Below are 17870 nucleotides of genomic sequence, written 5' to 3' on the forward strand. Positions count from 1 at the left end.
TTTAATGTATCTTCCATCTGCTGAGCTCAGACACAACGTCACGCTCCTTGATCTTTAAGGTGACCAACTCTTTCTCTACTGGTCCATCTTGTCCGTTGTGTACTTATACACCCTCTTTGGATTATCTTTTTTCCCTAGCAGATTAGATTATTTCGTATCCCCTCTTGGCTTTTCTGTTCTGCATCTTATCAGAGTCCCTGCAAGAATTTCATTTGAACCCTGTTGTCTATCTGATATATGATTCTCTTTCATTTTAACTGAAATCTCAGTACCTTTATTCATCCATTGTTCTCTCATCATACCAGATTTAAAGCTTTCACTCTAACTGCTCATGGGTAGGAAGAGTATAGATATAGATTAATTTCTAAATGGGAATGAAATTGACAAATCTGAAGAGAAAAGACTTGGGAATCCTAATCCAGTGATCTCTTCGGGTAAACTTGCAGGTTGCCTTTGTAGTAAGGAAGGAAAATAAAATGTTGTTATTCATCTCGCTAGGACTTTAATATGAAAACACGAAATGTCCTTCGGAGGCTTTATAATGGTCAGACAACACTTTAGAGTATTGTGAGCAATTTTGAGTCCCATAACCTGGACAGATGTGAAGCTGTGGAGAGGGTCCAAAGGAGGTTTGCGAGAATGATCGCAGGACTGAAAGGCCTGTTTTATAAGGACCGTTTGATGATTCTAGGACGATACTCCAATGGAGTTTAGTCAAATGAGTGTTAATCGAATTGAAACTTTCAGAATAGCGAACAGCCCGGACAGAGTGGACGTTGGAAAGATGCTCCGATTGGCAGGAGAGACCAGGAGCCGAGGGTACAGACTTAGATTGAAGGGGATACCCTTTTGAACGGAGATAAGGAGAAGCTCCGTCAGCCAGAGAATCTGTGGAATTCACAGCCTCAGAAATCTGTGGAGCTTAGGTCATTGAGCATATTTAAAGAAGAGACAGGTAGGTTCTTGTTTGTCACGGGAATCAAAGGAGGTTAATGGGAGATAGGGGAAGAAAGGATTTAAAAGCCTATCACCCAGAATTGAATGGCAGATCAGACTCGATGAGGCGAATGACCTAATTTCTCTGCATATGACAATGACTCCGAATTCTTGATGTCACACGTGCTTAAAAACGTCCGAATCACCAGACGTCCATTTACCTGTGAACATGCCACTCCAATAAACAGTTGTAAGCTCTTGGCTAACACGAAGCAAAAATTGCCTTATTCCAATTAAAACTTGAACATTTACAGAAGGCTTATCTTTTCTTTTTAATAATTGTTTAAAATTGATAGAATCATGACGTCTGGAGTGTTCCCTCACTGTCACCTTAGTCACTTGCCCTGCCTTATTACCCAGGACAAGGTCAGGTTTTTTCCTTCTCCCGGAGAACATTTACGTGTTAATTAATAGGTTTTCTTGAAAATATTTAGCCAACTCTTCGACATCGAAACCTTTTAAATGATGATAGTCGCACTCATGTTTGCAACCTTCCCATCCTTACAAATGTCTGAAATCACTCTCTATTTGTTCCTCAGGTTACCTCTGACTCGTGGGAGCCGACATTACAATCCCAACAAGGCATATATGAACCTTATATGAACCGATGTATTTCGCTGGATACTTTTTTAGAAATATTATTTCCAGTTAAATACGTAATGCTTCCTTAAACGCAAACACCACTTCTCCTTGTCTTCACCTCCCTTTCTATAATTCCTATATTCCCTCATACTCAGAAGCATCATTGAATACAGACCCAGAGTCACCACCGCATTTTTTTTTTATTAAAAAAAACTTTTCATTCTGGGATCATTCATATTAATCCATTCTAGACTCCCTGCAACACCATCATATTCCTCCTTAGATACAGGGATTAAAACTGCTTACAATATTCCAAATGCAGTCTGACCAGAGCTGATACACCCTCAGGAATATACTTCAGCTCTTCTGTTGTATGCGTCATTCCGCATCACTAAACTCAGATTTGCCTGTTCGTTTGTGGGATCAAACAAAATCTGCTCCAAAGCAATATCACAGATATTTCACAAATTCGTTTTTCTGGGAGTTCCATCAGGATCGTTTTCGCCTTTGTGATTCCTTAATTCTAAATATGCCGATTCAACACTTTGCGACTCTCTTCCCTTCTTGCCGTCAATTTAATTGTATTTCTTACTAAAAAAACCAATTCCGCCTCCTCTGCCTGTCTGCCTATCTTTCCAGAGGGCGTGTGTATTTGGATATTCAGTTGCCAGCCCTAATCCCCTTACAGCCACGTATCTATGATACTCACAATAACGTACCTACCGTCCGAACCTATGCTGAAAGATTATTTACAGCTGCGTGTATTTAGGTACAACACCCTCAGTCCCACGGTGACTGCCTCCCTCACCTGGGGTAGCAAGTAGTGAGGTTGAAACAGCAAAATTGAAGTTTAGACATTTGGCAAGAAGATTAGCAGAGACGAATATTAATTATATGGGAAAATTCACTGCATTTATTTCAGTGGAATGGGGATATGTTTTTGAAATTATAAATGGCACTACTCAGATCACAGCTGGAATAGTGTAAACAGTTTTAGTTCCCCTATTTTAGGAAAAGAGGTCCAGGGAATGTTAACACAATTAATCCTGGACATGGGAAAATTTTCTCGGAAAATGAGATTGAGCAGACTGTTCCTGTAATAATTGGAGTTTAGAAGAATGAAACAAGATTTTACAGAAATATACTAATACATTAGATTTTTGTGGGGGAGGGTGCTTAATTGCAAAATGGATTTATTGCTACAACTGAACTTCACAATTTTTGCTCCACTCAAATTTTGTCGAAATTCTTTGCTCATCTTTTATACTCTCAGGGTCAGGATAAATCCATATTGGAATCTCAGTCATGTGCTCAATTTTCACCAGACACATACTGAGGAGGAGGGGAGCTGTCTTATTAGCCTGATTAACAACACGAACAACAATCTTAAACATGAATTGCAGTTTTGGCTGTTGCAATTGTATTGATAAGTTGCTGCAGTCACTACACTTTAAAGTAAACAATTGCTTTTGAGTGGTGATCTTATAGATGTTTATTAAATCATGAGGACATTGATATGGTTAATATGCAAAGAATTTTCCCCAGATTATAGAAGTACAAAAGCAGAGGGCTGAGGTTTGAGGTGAGAGGGGATATATTCAAAAGGGACTCAAGGGGCAACATTTTTACAGAATGATCTGCCCGAGGATGTGGTGAAGGCTGGTACAATTACATAAGTTAAAAGGTATCTGGATGGGGACATGAAAAGGAATAGTTTAGAAGAATATGGGCCGAATGCTGGCAAATGCAAATAAATGAATTTAGGATATCCAATTGTGAGGGATGATTTGCAGAAAATTGTCTGTTTCTGTGCTATATGTCGCTATGACTGAATACTTCATTATATTTTGTGAAACTCCTTACTGGGACAGAATGCACTCCCCTGTCTCATTGTCGCGATCCGGACTGCCACTTTGTTCCCCTTTAAATCTTTCACTCTGTGACCTTAAACCTGTACCCTCTAGTATTGGACTCCTCTACCTTGGGAAAACGTCCCTCAATATTCACCACATCCATGGCCCTATGATTTTATAAACCTCTGGAAGGTGCAAATTTGATTGCAGTCAGGACGAATGGCTGTGCTATCAGAGAAAGACGGAAGAAATTCTGAAATTCAATATTACACCTCTTCCTTTTCCATTAATTCGCAATTCTGAAATAATTTTAATAAACTCTTCAGACATATTATGAGACACCTCTGTGGAATTTTAATCTGGACCTGTGGTATCATCGGTAGGAACACAAATAACCACTCATCAACAGCCCCAAAAACTGCAGCTATATTCTCCTGTGTACTTGTTCATCTATCTGTTCTGAGATACTGTGGCACACTTCCCCGACAGGCAGGATTTGAATGCAGATCTTCTGCTCCAGGGATAGGGACACTACTATACATGTTAAGGAAATTGAATCAAATCCAAACGCTTTGGTCAGAGGCAGGGGCACTACACGCTAATCAAGACCTAAAGTGTGCCCAGATTTTAGGTCACATTTTAAGGTGCCAGCTTTCAGCTCAGTATGGATAATTTTTTTCAAAGATGCAAGTTTTTTTTACCTCGCCTTTAGGATCTTGAGTGCACGTGCTCTGGCATGGAGATAAACTATGAGTACGTTTAATTGCTTGACTTTGATTTGCAGCTTAAATGGCTATTGTCCGTACAGGAGAAAGTGAGGACTGCAGATGCTGGCGATCAGAGCTGAAAATGTGTTGCTGGAATAGCTCAGCAGGTCAGGCAGCATCCAGGGAACAGGAGAACAGACGTTTTGGGCATAAGCCCTTCTTCAGGAATGAGGAAAGTTTGTCCAGCAGGCTAAGATAAAAGGTAGGGAGGAGGGACTTGGGGAGGGGCGTCGGAAACGTGATAGCTGGAAAGAGGTCAAGGTGAGGGTGATAGGTCAGACTGGGGTGGGGGCGGAGAGGTCAGGAAGAAGATTACAGGTTAGGAAGGTGGTGCTGAATTCGATGGATTTGACTGAGACAAGGTGGGGGGAGGAGAAATGAGAAAACTGGTGAAATCCGAGTTCATCCCTTGTGGTTGGAGGGTTCCTAGGCGGAAGATGAGGCGCTCTTCCTCCAACCGTCGTGTTGTTGTGGTCTGGCGATGGAGGAGTCCAAAGACCTGCATATCCTTGGTGGAGTGGGAGGGGGAGTTGAAGTGTTGAGCCACAGGGTGGTTGGGTTGGTTGGTCCGGGTGTCCCAGAGGTGTTCTCTGAAACGCTCTGCAAGTAGCCGGCCTGTCTCCCCAATATAGAGGAGGCTACATCGAGTGCAGAGGATACAATAGATGATGTGTGTGGAGGTGCAGGTGAATCTGTGGCGCATCTGCTCCCAGGAGGACCAGTTCCAAAAACGTGCAACCCAGATGGTCTCCTTCTTCAAGGACCGCAATTTCCCCCCCCGACGTGGTCGACGATGCCCTCCACCGCATCTCTTCCACTTCCCGCTCCTCCGCCCTTGAGCCCCGCCCCTCCAAACGCCACCAGGACAGAAGCCCACTGGTCCTCACCTACCACCCCACCAATCTCCATGTACAGCGCATCATCCGCCGTCATTTCCGCCACCTCCAAACGGACCCCACCACCAAGGATATATTTCCCTCCCCTCCCCATCAGCATTCCGTAAAGACCACTCCCTCCGTGACTCCCTCGTCAGGTCCACATCCCCCACCAACCAAACCTCCACTCCCGGCACCTTCCCTTGCAACCGCAGGAGGTGCAAGACTTGCGCCCACACCTCCCCCCTCACCTCCCTCCAAGGCCCCAAAGGAAACGTCCATATCCGCCACAGATTCACCTGCACCTCCACACACATCATCTATTGCATCCTCTGCACCCGATGTGGCCTCCTCTATATTGGAGAGACAGGCCGGCTACTTGCGGAGCGCTTCAGAGAACACCTCTGGGACACCCGGACCAACCAACCCAACCACCCTGTGGCTCAACACTTCAACTCCGCCTCCCACTCCACCAACGATATGCAGGTCTTTGGACTCCTCCATCGCCAGACCACAACAACACGACGGTTGGAGGAAGAGCGCCTCATCTTCCGCCTAGGAACCCTCCAACCACAAGGGATGAACTCGGATTTCACCAGTTTCCTCATTTCCCCTCCCGCCACCTTGTCTCAGTCAAATCCATCGAATTCAGCACCGCCTTCCTAACCTGCAATCTTCTTACTGACCTCTCCGCCCCCACCCCAGTCTGACCTATCACCCTCACCTTGACCTCTTTCCACCTATCACATTTCCGACGCCCCTCTCCCAAGTCCCTCCTCCCTACCTTTTATCTTAGCCTGCTGGACAAACTATGCTCATTCCTGAAGAAGGGCTTATGCCCGAAACGTCGATTCTCCTGTTCTCTGGATGCTGCCTGACCTGCTGCGCTTTTCCAGCAACACATTATCAGCTATTGTCTGTACAGTGCAATCTTAGAGAAATAAACCCTGCAGAAACATTCTGCACTATAAGGGATCTCGAATACATATTATTACTGAACACCAGAGACAAGGAAAGAGCATAGTTTGTGGATCCAAATCACTATTTCCCCCACCAGCGTGTGATTTCCGTCTTCCTAAAACCATTATATGATACAAGGCAGCTGATTGCTTTACAGTTTCTCCTTCCGGTTAGTGTCACACATTGTGCTGAAGAGTGGCAGATGGAATTGTATTTTTTTTTAATGCAAGTTATTGTACTTTTGTAAAACAAACAAGGGGAGGACAAATACAATTAAAAGTTGGGACACTGGTAGTGTTGTAGAACAAAGGGACCGAGGGCTTCAGGAATAGTTCTGTAAACTTTGCATTACATGTAGCCAGGATGGCAAAGACGATGTTTGGCTTGCTTGGCTTCATGTCTCTGAACTTTCAGTCCAGGAGTCATAGAATCATAGAGGTGTACAAAACAGAAGCAGACCCTTCGTTCAAACTCGTCCATGCCAACCAAATATTCTAACTTAATCGAGTCCCATTTGCCAGTGCTTGGCCCATGTCCCTCTAATCCCTTCATATTCATGTTCTCATCCAAATGCCTTTTAGATATTGCAATTGTACCAGCATCCATCACTTCCTCTAGTAGCTCGTTCCATACACGCACCACACTCTGCGTGAAACAGTTGCCCCTTAAATTCCTTTTATATCTTTCTCCTCTCACCCTAAAGCTATGCCCTCTACTCATCAACACCTCAACGCTCCAGGGAAAGACTTTGTCTGATTATCCGATGCATGCTCCTCATGATTTTATAAACCTCTTTTAGGTCACCCCTCAGCCTTCGACACTCCAGGGAAATCAGCCCCAGTCTCTTCAGCCTCTCCCTATAGCTGAAATCATACAACCCTTGCAACATCCTTGTAACTATTTTCTGAACCCTTTCAAGTTTCACAACATCCTTCCGATTCAAAAGGAGAAGAGAATTGAATGCAATAATCCAAACGTTGACAGCCTACGACCTGTACAACCGCAATATGACCTCCCAACTCCTATACTCAGTGCTCGGACCAATAAATGAAAGCATGACAAACGCCATCTTCACTATCCAAACCATCTGCTATTCTACTTTCAAGAAGCTATGAACCAGCACTCCAAGGTTCCTTTGCTTAGCAACACTCCCGAGGACATTACCATTAAGTATGTAAGTCCTGCTTAGATTCACATTCGTAAAATGCAGCACCTGGCATTTATGTAAACTAAACTCCATCTGCCACTCCTCAGTCCATTCGCGCATCTGAACGAGATCCCGTTGTAATCTGAGGTAACCTTTTTTGCTCTTCACTGCACCTCCAATTGTGGTGTCATCTACAAACTTAGGAAATGTACCTCCTATATTCACATCAAAATAATTTATATAAATGGCAAAAAGTCACCTGTAGAGCACCGATCCTTGTGGCACTCTAGTCTGAAAAATAGCCCTCCACCTCCACCCTCTGTCTTCTACCTTCCAAGCAGTTCTCTATCCAAATGGCTAGCTCTCCCTGCATTCCATGGCTTCTAACTTTGCTAGCTGAAAATGTTTTGCTGGAAAAGAGCAGCAGGTCAGGCAGCATCCAAGGAACAGGAGAATCAACGTTTCGGCATAAGCCCTTCTTCAGGTATGAGGAAAGTGTGTCCAGCAGGCTAAGATAAAAGGTAGGGAGGAGGGACTTGGGTAAGCGTCTATATCTGTGTGTTCCTGTCAGTGTTTGTGTGTTAGTGCATGTGTGTCTGTTTATTTGTCTGTGTGAATATATGTGTGCGTGTTTGAGTATGTGGTTCTGTGTGTGGCTATGTGATTGTGTATGTATCTGTTTGTGCGTGTGTATCTGTATACATATGTATGTTGGTGCATGTGCATGTGTGTCCGTGTGTGCTTGTGTGCACAACTGTGTGCTGGTGTGTACGTGTCTTTATGTTCTTGTGTGTATGTATGTGTGGGACAGTGGGTGCGTGTGTCCGTGTGTTTAGTTCTATGTCTGTGTGTGCGTGTATGATTGTCTGTGTGTGGTACGTGTGTCTTTGTGTGTATCTGTGGCTGTGGTGTATCAGTGACTGTGTGTGCGCACGTCTGTTTGTGTGTGTGTGGTGAATGGGCGTCTGTGTGTATGTATATCTATGTGCGTGTGTGTATGTGTCTGTGTGTGCATGTGTGTTTTTGTGTATGTGTGCCTGTGTGTGGAGTGGGTGTGCATGCATCTGTGTGTGTGTTTGCATGTGTGTGTGTGTATACGAACCTCTGTGTGCGTGTGTGTAGATGTGTATGTGTGCATGTATGTTTGTGTTTACATGTGAATGTGTATGGAGTGTGAATGTTTGCGTATGTGGATGTCTGCGTGTGGCTTGTGCGTTTGCGTGTGTGTCTGTGTGCGTATCCGTGTGCGTTTGTCATTTTTTTGCATGTCGCCATGTGGCCTGTGTGTGCCTCTCTGTATGTCTGCGTGTTTGTGTGTGTCTGCATGTGTGCGTCGGTGTGGTGTGTGGGTGCCTGTGTGTGTATGTGAGCGCGTGTGTGTACGTCAATGTGTCTCTTTGTGTGTCGGTATGTGACTGTGTATGTCTATGCATATATGCGGTGTGTATGTTTCTCTCTATGTGTTTCTCTATGCACATGTTTGCTGACCTGTACGTGCCCGTGCGTGTAGGTTTCTGCTTGTGTGTGAGATTGTTGGGTTATCTGTGTGTGCTTTTGATAAGTGCGGCTGTGTGTGTCCCTGTGTCTCTGTGCGTCTCTGCATGTTTGTGTGTCTGAGTTTGTGGTGTGAGTGTGTGTCTCTGTGTGCGCGTTTCTGTGACTGTTTGTGTGTCTGGTGTGTGTGAATGTGTCTCTGTGTGTCCGTGTGTGTGATTGCGTGGTTTGTGTGTGGTGTGTGTGTGTCTTTGCTCCACTGAGTGTGTCTGTCTGTATGTATGTTTTTGTTGTGTGAGTATGTCGCTGTGTTTGTGTACGCGTGTGTTTGTGTAGTGTGTATGTGTGACTGCATGCGTCTCTCTCACACACACACTTCTGTTGCTGTTGTCTGCTTCTGCCCAGACTGAGTGTTTTCACGCTCTGCTCCCAAGTGTAGGGGTTGACAACAACAGAAAGTTGTATGGCATCTGTGGAGAGAAATGCAAGTTAAGATTTCAGGTCGAAAGACCATTCCTCAGAACTCATTTCAGGGGGATATTTCAGTATTTTAACACTACAGAGAATGCCAGCCTGGCGCCACACTGGCACACACTTATGCACACACACACGAATGCAGCAAAATAAAGACACCTATTAATGCACTGATGCTGACAGTATTTATCTTGCTACATGGTGAGCTTGTCAATATTTGACTCGTCTTATCTGATGTCTGTCAGCATTTCAGTCTGTCCTTGGGGAGTATATCCGTATTGCCCTTTCACATACTAGCAAGTGTGCCAGTCTTTCTGTGTGAAAGGTGACTGTATAACTCATAAATGACTACAGGAGCAGAAGACCCAGGGTGTATTTCAGCACAGATTATTGAAAATATCAGGACAAGTCGGGAGAACAGTAAATATCGTAGATTAGTTTCAGTATCTGAACTTTTACTCATGGAGGTGTAGTAGGGAGTACATCTGTGCTCCCTTCCTTGGAGGTTGAGAGACGATATGTTGGGAGACTACCCTCCTGCCCACAAAGACCATGGAGATTCAATTTGTACCATTTCGACACAAAAGTGTGATGAAATCTGCGCCACAGCTTCTAAATTGTGCAGGGGAAATGGAAGTGACAATGAGTTTAATGTGAGAATTGCCCTTCATTGAACGTTATTTCTTACTCGGTTGAAGTGACGTGGATGTTTCAGAATATCCACACAAGTCGTCCTGATCCTCTCTGGCTCGTGTCACTGTCCTCGCCATATGGCGGCGGGAGAAATTTTGGTGAACGAACGTGCATCGGGCACTCCACCATCCGGCTTAAACCTTTCTGTGCTACTAGAGGCGGTTCCTCCCAGAATGGGAGAAAGGGAGGTACAGACTGAGGTTGAGAATAGGTGGCCTTGCTTTTAGTGCTGGTGTAGTGGGGCAGGAATGGTGAGGTCTCCAGAGGGATGCAGGCTACAGAGTTGTACCCATGCATTGTTTTTAATGTGGGAGGTTATTAATGGAGGGAAGAGAGAGGGCAAAGGAGCTGCACGCAACACTGAAAATGGTGGACATGAGCCTTCTCTGGTGGTCAATGTTATAATAGATATGCAGTGAGTGTGAGAGAACAGACAGAAGATGGTGACATTTATTCTGACAGGGCGGGGAAGATTTTTTTATGCTTGTCCAGTTTTGGTGGACATTGCACTAAGCTGTGTGGTGAGCTCAGACCATGCTCAGTGGGTCTGGTGGTATGGCCCCCTCTGGGAAGAGAATGGCCCTCCTCTGTACTAACCCATTCACCAGGACCCCATGCCCCTGTCGATAAATCGTTGTGTAATTTCCCCTTATCTGCCATGCTCTGGATAAACTGTGCAAGGCAGCTGCAAACAGGAAAAGCTCAATGTTGTGAGCATTGGTCTTTCAAAGATGGCACCAGTGCCAGAGATTACGGAATATCCAGAGGCATCTGGGCGATGGTGACCACTTCCAGCCATGATGTGTGGTACAATCGGGCAGTCATTGAATGAGATGGAAGCCATGGGGTCCGGTAGGTAGCTGATGAGGTGGGTTCGACAAGATAACGCCAGGAAAACAGCTCGGCCTCATGCAGGTGATCCCTTGTCACACTAAATGAAAATAACACTGAGACAAATTATTTTTCGATTCAACCCAATGAAACGAAGACTTTGCTGAGTCCAGTCCCAGTTACACAGCTGCAGAACAAATTTTCATTCAATACTCTCCATGATCTGAACTTACACCAGTATCCATTCACTCATCATTCTTGGAGATACCGGGATCTTGCAGGATACTTTCGAAAAGGCCTCGGTTCAGCTTTAGGTAAACTTTGAACGGATGTTTCAATCGTGTTCTCTCAATCCCACCCTCTCTGTCTATTTTGCAAACCCTTCTGATTTATTGCTATTTCAACCGATTCCACCGTCATCTCCCTTTGGCAGTGATTTTCACACCAGGAAAATTCCTGTCATGGTACAATGGAGATAAGGACCTGTGAATTGATGGGGCGTTACCTGTCACTTCCACTATGGGCTGTAACTTTTCCAACGCTGGGCAGTGATCTTACAAAGTGTTACTGAGCGATTCAGTGGGGTGGTATTCACAGCTCCACATGCTGGGAGAGTAACTGCTCCAGGTTTCCAAATCATTTCCCTGGTGACCATTGTACAGCTCCCCGTGCTGTTCAGCCTTGAGTTTTATGGAAAATGCAATATGTGGTCTGTGCAGCTCCTCGTTGGGATAGATTTCTTTTTTGTTTCATATTTATATATCAACGCACTGTTGTTGTTTTTACAGATCGTTGTGCTGGACATATATCTAGTTTGGGTTTATCGGAAAATGCACTGCTGTGGGTCTGCATAGTTCCCGGTGCTGGACAGATATCCAGATCGTATTATAGATTAATGCAGTGCAGGGGTCTGCATCGCTCGCTTTGCTGGACTGATATATAACCCGATCCCTCTCTTGCGGTCTGGCGTTTTCTCTCTCTCTCTCTCACACTGTCTTGCTCTCCCTCTCCATCTGTTTGGCTTTGTCTTTCTATCGATCTCTCTGTTTGTCTCCCTCAGTCTTATGATTTCTCTCCCTGTGTCTCTCCCTCCCATTATCTGTCTCTCACTCTCTCTCGACCTCTGATTAGATTAGATGACAGTGTGGAAACAGGCCCTTCGGCCCAACAAGTCCACACTGACCCGCCGAAGCGCAACCCACCCAGACCCCTACATTTACCCCTTACCTAACACTACAGGCAATTTAGCATGGCCAATTCACCTGACCTGCACATCTTTGGACTGTGGGAGGAAACCGGAGCACCCGGAGGAAACCCACGCAGACACGGGGAGAATGTGCAAAATCAACTGAGGCGGGAATTGAACCCGGGTCTCAGGCGCTGTGAGGCAGCAGTGCTAACTGCTGTGCCACCGTGCCGCCCACAATGTCCCTCTCATTCTGTCTGACTGTCTTTCTCTCCGTCGATCTGATCCTCTCTCTCTCTTCATCTCCCTGTCTTACTCGCCCTCTCTCGCTCTCCCTGTGCCTAACTTTAATTTTCCCTCTGCCTTTCGGTCTCACTCTTTTGCTCCACCTCCCACTATCTAACGCACACTCTCCCTCTACCACTGTCTTAGTCTCTCCCCGCTCTCTCACTGTCTCCCCCTCCCACTGTTTGACTCTCTCTCTCTCTTTCTCTCTATCTCCATCACCGTCTATCGGACTCTATCTTTCTCTCTCCCTTTGTGTGACTGTCTCTCTGTCTCCATCCCCCTCCCTCAGTCTCACTCTCTCTCGCGCTTTCTCTCTCCATCGCCCGCTATATGACTCTCTCTCTCCGTCTCCTGATGTCTGATTTTCTCTCTCTCTCTCTCCACCTCCCTCTGTTTGACTCTTTATCTCCCTTTTTCTGACCCTCTCCAACTCTCACTCACAATTGCTGACTATGAAACTGATTCTCTCCCTATCCCTGTGTCTGACTCAATACCTCTCATCTCTCCCTCTGTCTGAGTCTCAGTCTCTTCCCGCACCTTTTTTCCGACTCTGACTCTGTCTCTCCTCCTATTCACCTCCCTGACTCTCCTTCTCCCGTTCTATCTGACTTTCTCTGTTCCTCTCCCTCTGTCTGAATCTCTCTCTGTCTCTCCCTGTCCCTCCATCTGATTTTCTCTCTCCCCCTCTAAGTGTGTGTGTGTCACTCTCTCTCCCTTCCGTTTGTCCGAATCGTGCTCTCTGCCCGTCCACCAAGGCCTGACTCTCTTTCCCTCCATCTCCCTCTGTCGGACTTTCTTTCTATCTCTCGATATATCTCTTCCTCTCCTGATCTCTGAATCTCTCTCTCCCTTGCCCTCTGTCTTACTCTTTCTCTGCCTCTATCTTTCTCTATCTCTCCGTCATTCTGAGACTCTCTCTTTCTCTGTTTCTCTCCCTATGTCTGACTCTCCCTCTCCCCTTCACTGTCTCTCTTTATCTCTCACTGTCACTCCGTCTGACTCTACCTCTCCCTCTCTCACTCGCTTTTTTCTCTCACTCACACACGTGTGCACACAGATTCTCTCTCTATCTCTCACGCTCGCTCACGCTACCTCTCTCTGGCTCTCTCTTTCTCTCGCTCTCCCACAGTCTGACCCTCTCTCTCCCTCTCTCTTTCTACATCTGACTGACTTTCACTGTCCCGCTCCCTCTGTCTAACTCTCTCCCCTTAAGTCTGACTTTTTCTGTCCCTCTCCCACAGTCTGACTCTTTCTCCTTATGTCTTTCTCTATCTCTCACTCCGTCTGACATTCTCTGTCTTTCCCTGTTCCTCCCCCCGTCTGATACTCTCTTCCTGTCTCTCACTCCTCCCCAACTGTCTGACTCTCTCTATCTCTAATTCGCTATCTCTCTCTGCCCGACTGAGTCTCTTTCACTCTCCTTCACCCTTTCCCTCTCTCTTCCTGTACCTGTGTCTGAGTCTCTGCCCTCCTCTCTCTGTCTCCCCATTTATTCAACACCTGCCCACTCTGTCTGTATCTCTCTCTCTCTCTCTCACTCACGCTCTGCCTGACTCTCTCGCTCCCCGTGTTTCTCAGTCACTCTCTCTGACGGTCACTCTTTCTCTGTCCCTCACCCTCTGTCTGTCTCTTTCCCTCTTGCCCCATTCGTCTCCCTCTGTCCGATTTTCTCTCCCTCCTCTACTATCTGTCTCTCTCTGTCTCTAATTCGTTCTGTCTCTCACTGACTCATTCATTCCCTCTTTCTGACTCAATCCCATTGTGTTTCAATCTCCCATGTCTGTCTGTCTCTCTCTCAATCTATCTGACTCTCTCTCCCTCTGTCTTACTTTGTCTCTCACTCTCCAGTCTCTCCCTCTGCTTGACTCTCTCCTCACTTCTCTCTGCCTCTCCCTCTGTCTTACACACTCTCGCGCTCTCCCTCAGTCTGACTCTCTCTGCCACACCCCCTCGCTCTATTTGATGCTCTCTCTGTCTCTCGCCCACTCTATGTGAACCCTTTCTCTCTACCTATCCCTTTGTCTGAATCGCCCTCTAACCCTCTTTCTTTCGCTTCCACTTGATCTGTCTGGCTTTCTCGCTATGCCACTCCATCTGCCTGACTGTCTCTCTCACTCTTTCTAACTCCCTTGCCCTCTGTCTAACACTCTGTCTCTCCCTGTGTGTTTCTGTATAACTCCTTCCGATGGACACTCGCTCTCTTTCTCTGTTCCTCTCTCTCTGTCTCTCTGTCGATCTGTCACTCTCACTCGTTTGCTCACAGTCCCTCTGCTTGGCTCTCTATCTCGATCTCCCTCTGTCTGACTTTCTCTCTCCCTCTGTCTTTCTCTATCTCTCACTCCGTCTGACTCTTTCTGTCTATCCAAATTTCTCTCCATCTGTCTGACTCTCTCTCTTCCCCCTCTATCTCCCTCTTTCTCCCATACAGACCACCTCCCTGCCATCTCTCCCTCTGTCTGGGAATCTCGCTCTCTGTGTGTCTCTCTCTCCTCTCCTTCTCCCTACTGTTTCTCTGCTCCTCTGCATTTCATTATCTCTCCCCCGTCTGACTCTCCCTCTTCCTGTGTTCTTCTTCCCCAACTGACACTCTCTCCCTTCCTCTTTCACTCCTACACTCTATCTCGCTCCTTCCGCCATCTGCCTGACTCTCTCTTCCTGTAATTCTCTCTCCCTCTCTCTGTCCAATTTTTCTCTCTCCTTCAACCTCTCCATCTATCTGACCCTCTCTCTTTCTCTCTTTTCTTCGTCCTCTTTCTGACTCTCTGCCCTCTTCTCTCTGCCTCTTCCTCTATCTGGCACTGTCTCTCTTTCTCCATTTCTCTCTCGCTAACGCTCTGTCTGACTGTCTCTCTCTTCCTCTGTGTTTCTCTATCTCTGTTTGACAATCTCTTTTTCTGTTCTTTTCCTTCTGACTGACTCTCCTGACCACTCTCCCCGTCTGACTCCCTCTCTCGCTCTCTCTCCCTCTCCACCTCATAACAACGCCCCACTCTGTCTGACTATCTCTCTCTCTCTTTCTCTCTGAATCTCGCTCACGCTCACGCTCCATCTGTCTGTCTCTCTCCCTCTCGCTCTCCCTCTGCCTGTCTTCCTCTCTCTCCCTCTGTCTTTCTCTATCTCTCATTCCGTCTGACTCTCGCCTGTCTTTCTCTGTTCCTTACTCTTTGTCAGACTCTCTCTCTCCCTCTTTGTCTCTCCTTCCACCTGACTTTAGCTCTACCTCCTCCTCTGTCTGCCTCTCATTCTTTCTCTGTTCCTCTCCATCTGTCTGTGTCTCTCTCTCCCACTGTCTGACTCTCTATCATTTTGCCTCTCCTTCTTTCTCTTGTCTAACTTTTTCTCTCTTTCCCCCTCTTGCTGCCTTTTGCTTCCTCTGGCTGACTCTCTCTCTCTCTCTTTCTCTCTCTCTCTCTCTCTCTCTCTCTCTCTCTTTGTACGGCTCTCCGTCTCTCGCTCTCACCACCCCTATCCACCCTCAACCCCGCCTGTTATTCTGTTTGGCAACTTTTCTCTGTATGTCAGTCTCGCGATCTCTCCCTCTCCCTACTCTCTCTAGCTCCCTATGCCTTTCTCTATCCCTCCTTCTGTCTGGCTCTCTCTCATTCTGTGCCTCTCTCCCATGTGACATAGTCTCTCTCTCTCTCATTTCTCTCTCCCACCCCCTTTGCTTCGGCTTGATTTGTCTGGATTTCTTTCGCACGCCATCTGTCTGACTTTCTCTCTCTCTTTCTCTGTCTTTCATTGCAGCTTACTCACCCTCTGCCTGATTCTCTGTCTCTGTCATTTTGTATTTCTCTACACCTTCCCCCGTCTGAAACTCTCTCTCTTTCTCTGTTCCTCTCCTTCCGTTTGACTTTCCCGTCACCTCTCTCCCATCTGAATCTCTCTTTCGTTATCTCATTGTCACCCCCACCTGCCCCCGCTCTCTGTCGGACTCTCTCTCTCTTTCTATCTCTTTCTCTCTTCTCCCACCCTCTGTCTCCCTCTCTCAATCTTACTCTTTCTGAGTCTATCTGTCTCCCTCTGTCATTCTCGATAATTTACTTCCCCTGACTATCTCTGTCTATCTCTGTTCCTCTCCCATTGTCTGACTATCTAATTCTCATTCCACCTTCCTCTTCTCTGACCCTCTCTCTCCCCCTCTACCTGTCTCTGAATCTGTCTGACTCTTTCTCTTGTCCCTTTCTGTGCCTGTCTCTTGCACACATCCAACCCCCGCCTCTCCGTCTGTCTGTGTATCTCTCTGTATCTCTTTCTCCCTCTCCTTACTCTCTCTAGCTCCCTCTGCCTTTCTCTATCTCTCCTTCTGTCTGACTCTCTCTCTCTCTTTCTCTGTTCCTCTCTCCTTCTGACACACTCTCGCCCTTTCTCTCTCACACGCCATCTCTCTCGCTCCCTCACTTCTGTCTGACTCTGTCTCTCTAATTCTCTCTTCCGCGCTCTCTGTCTTACCCTCAGTGTCCTTCTCCCTCCTCTCCCTCTGTCGGACTGTCTCTCCCTGTCTAACTCTCTCTGCCTGACTTAGTGCCTCTCTCTCTGCCTCTCCATCTACCTGACAATCTCTGTCTCTATCTCTCTCTTTCTTTCTTTTGTTCATTCTCAGTCCGATTCTTTCTCTCTCCGTCTGTCTTTATCCATGTCTCACTCTTGTCGACTGTCTCTCTTTCTCTGCTCCTCCCCTTCTGTCTGACACTCCGTCCCTTCTCACCATTTGACTCCCTCTCACTCTCTTGCTCTTCACCCAATCCCCCACCCCGCCCGCCCCGCTTGCCTTGCCTTCCCTCTCACAATCTCTCATGCTCCCTCACTCACGCTCTGACCGTCATGCTCGGTCTAACTCTCTCTCGGTCTCTCTCTGTCCCTCTGTCTGGCTGTCTGTCTCTCTCTTTCTCTCAACATGTGCGCGATTTGCGCTCTCTGTCCATCTCTCTTGCTGCCTAACCTCTCGCTCTTTCTCTCTCCCTCTCGCTTTGACTGCATTATTATGTCTCCCTTTCCCGCTATCTAATGTCTCTCCCCTTATTTCCTTTTGTCAGAATCGCTCTCTCTCCCTCTCACACCCTTTGGGTGTCTCTGACTCTCTCTCTCTCCATCTCTGTCTGTATCAGATGTTCTCTTTCTATCCCTCTCCCTCGGCATGACTCTCTCTCTGTCTGATTCGTTCTCTCCCTCTGACTCACTGTCGCGCCACTCACTCTGACTGAATCACACTCTCTCACACACATACAATCGGACTCTGTCTGAATCTCTCTCCATGTCACTCTGTCTGACGCTCTCTCTCTCATAATTTCCCACGGTTTGACTCTCTCTCTCTCTCTCTCCATCTGCCTGACACTCTGTCTGACTTTCCCTCTCCCTCTGTCTGAATTTCTTGCTGCCCCCTCACTGTGTCTGAGCCTCTCTCTCTTTGTTTCCGTCTGTCTGACTCGCTGTCTCTCCCTATCCCAATGTCAAACCTTCTCTCCCACCATCTCCCTCTGTCTGACTCTCTCTCTCTCTGCATCTCTCTTTCTTTCTCTCCCTCTGTCTGACTCTCTCTCTCTCTGCATCTTTCTCTCTTTCTCTCACTCTCCCTCTGTCTGAATCGTTCTTTCCCACTGTATTTCCCTACCAGTCCTTCCGTCTGACACTCTTTCTCTGTTCCTCAGTCTCTCTCTGACTCTGTCACTATCCCTCTCCAAATATCTAAATGTCACTCTTCTTCTCTCTCCCGCTCACACTTGT

Source organism: Chiloscyllium plagiosum, unplaced genomic scaffold, assembly GCF_037043375.1.
Source record: "Chiloscyllium plagiosum isolate Xiang-an unplaced genomic scaffold, Cpla_swu_hap1 HiC_scaffold_39, whole genome shotgun sequence".
Lineage (NCBI taxonomy): Eukaryota > Metazoa > Chordata > Chondrichthyes > Orectolobiformes > Hemiscylliidae > Chiloscyllium > Chiloscyllium plagiosum.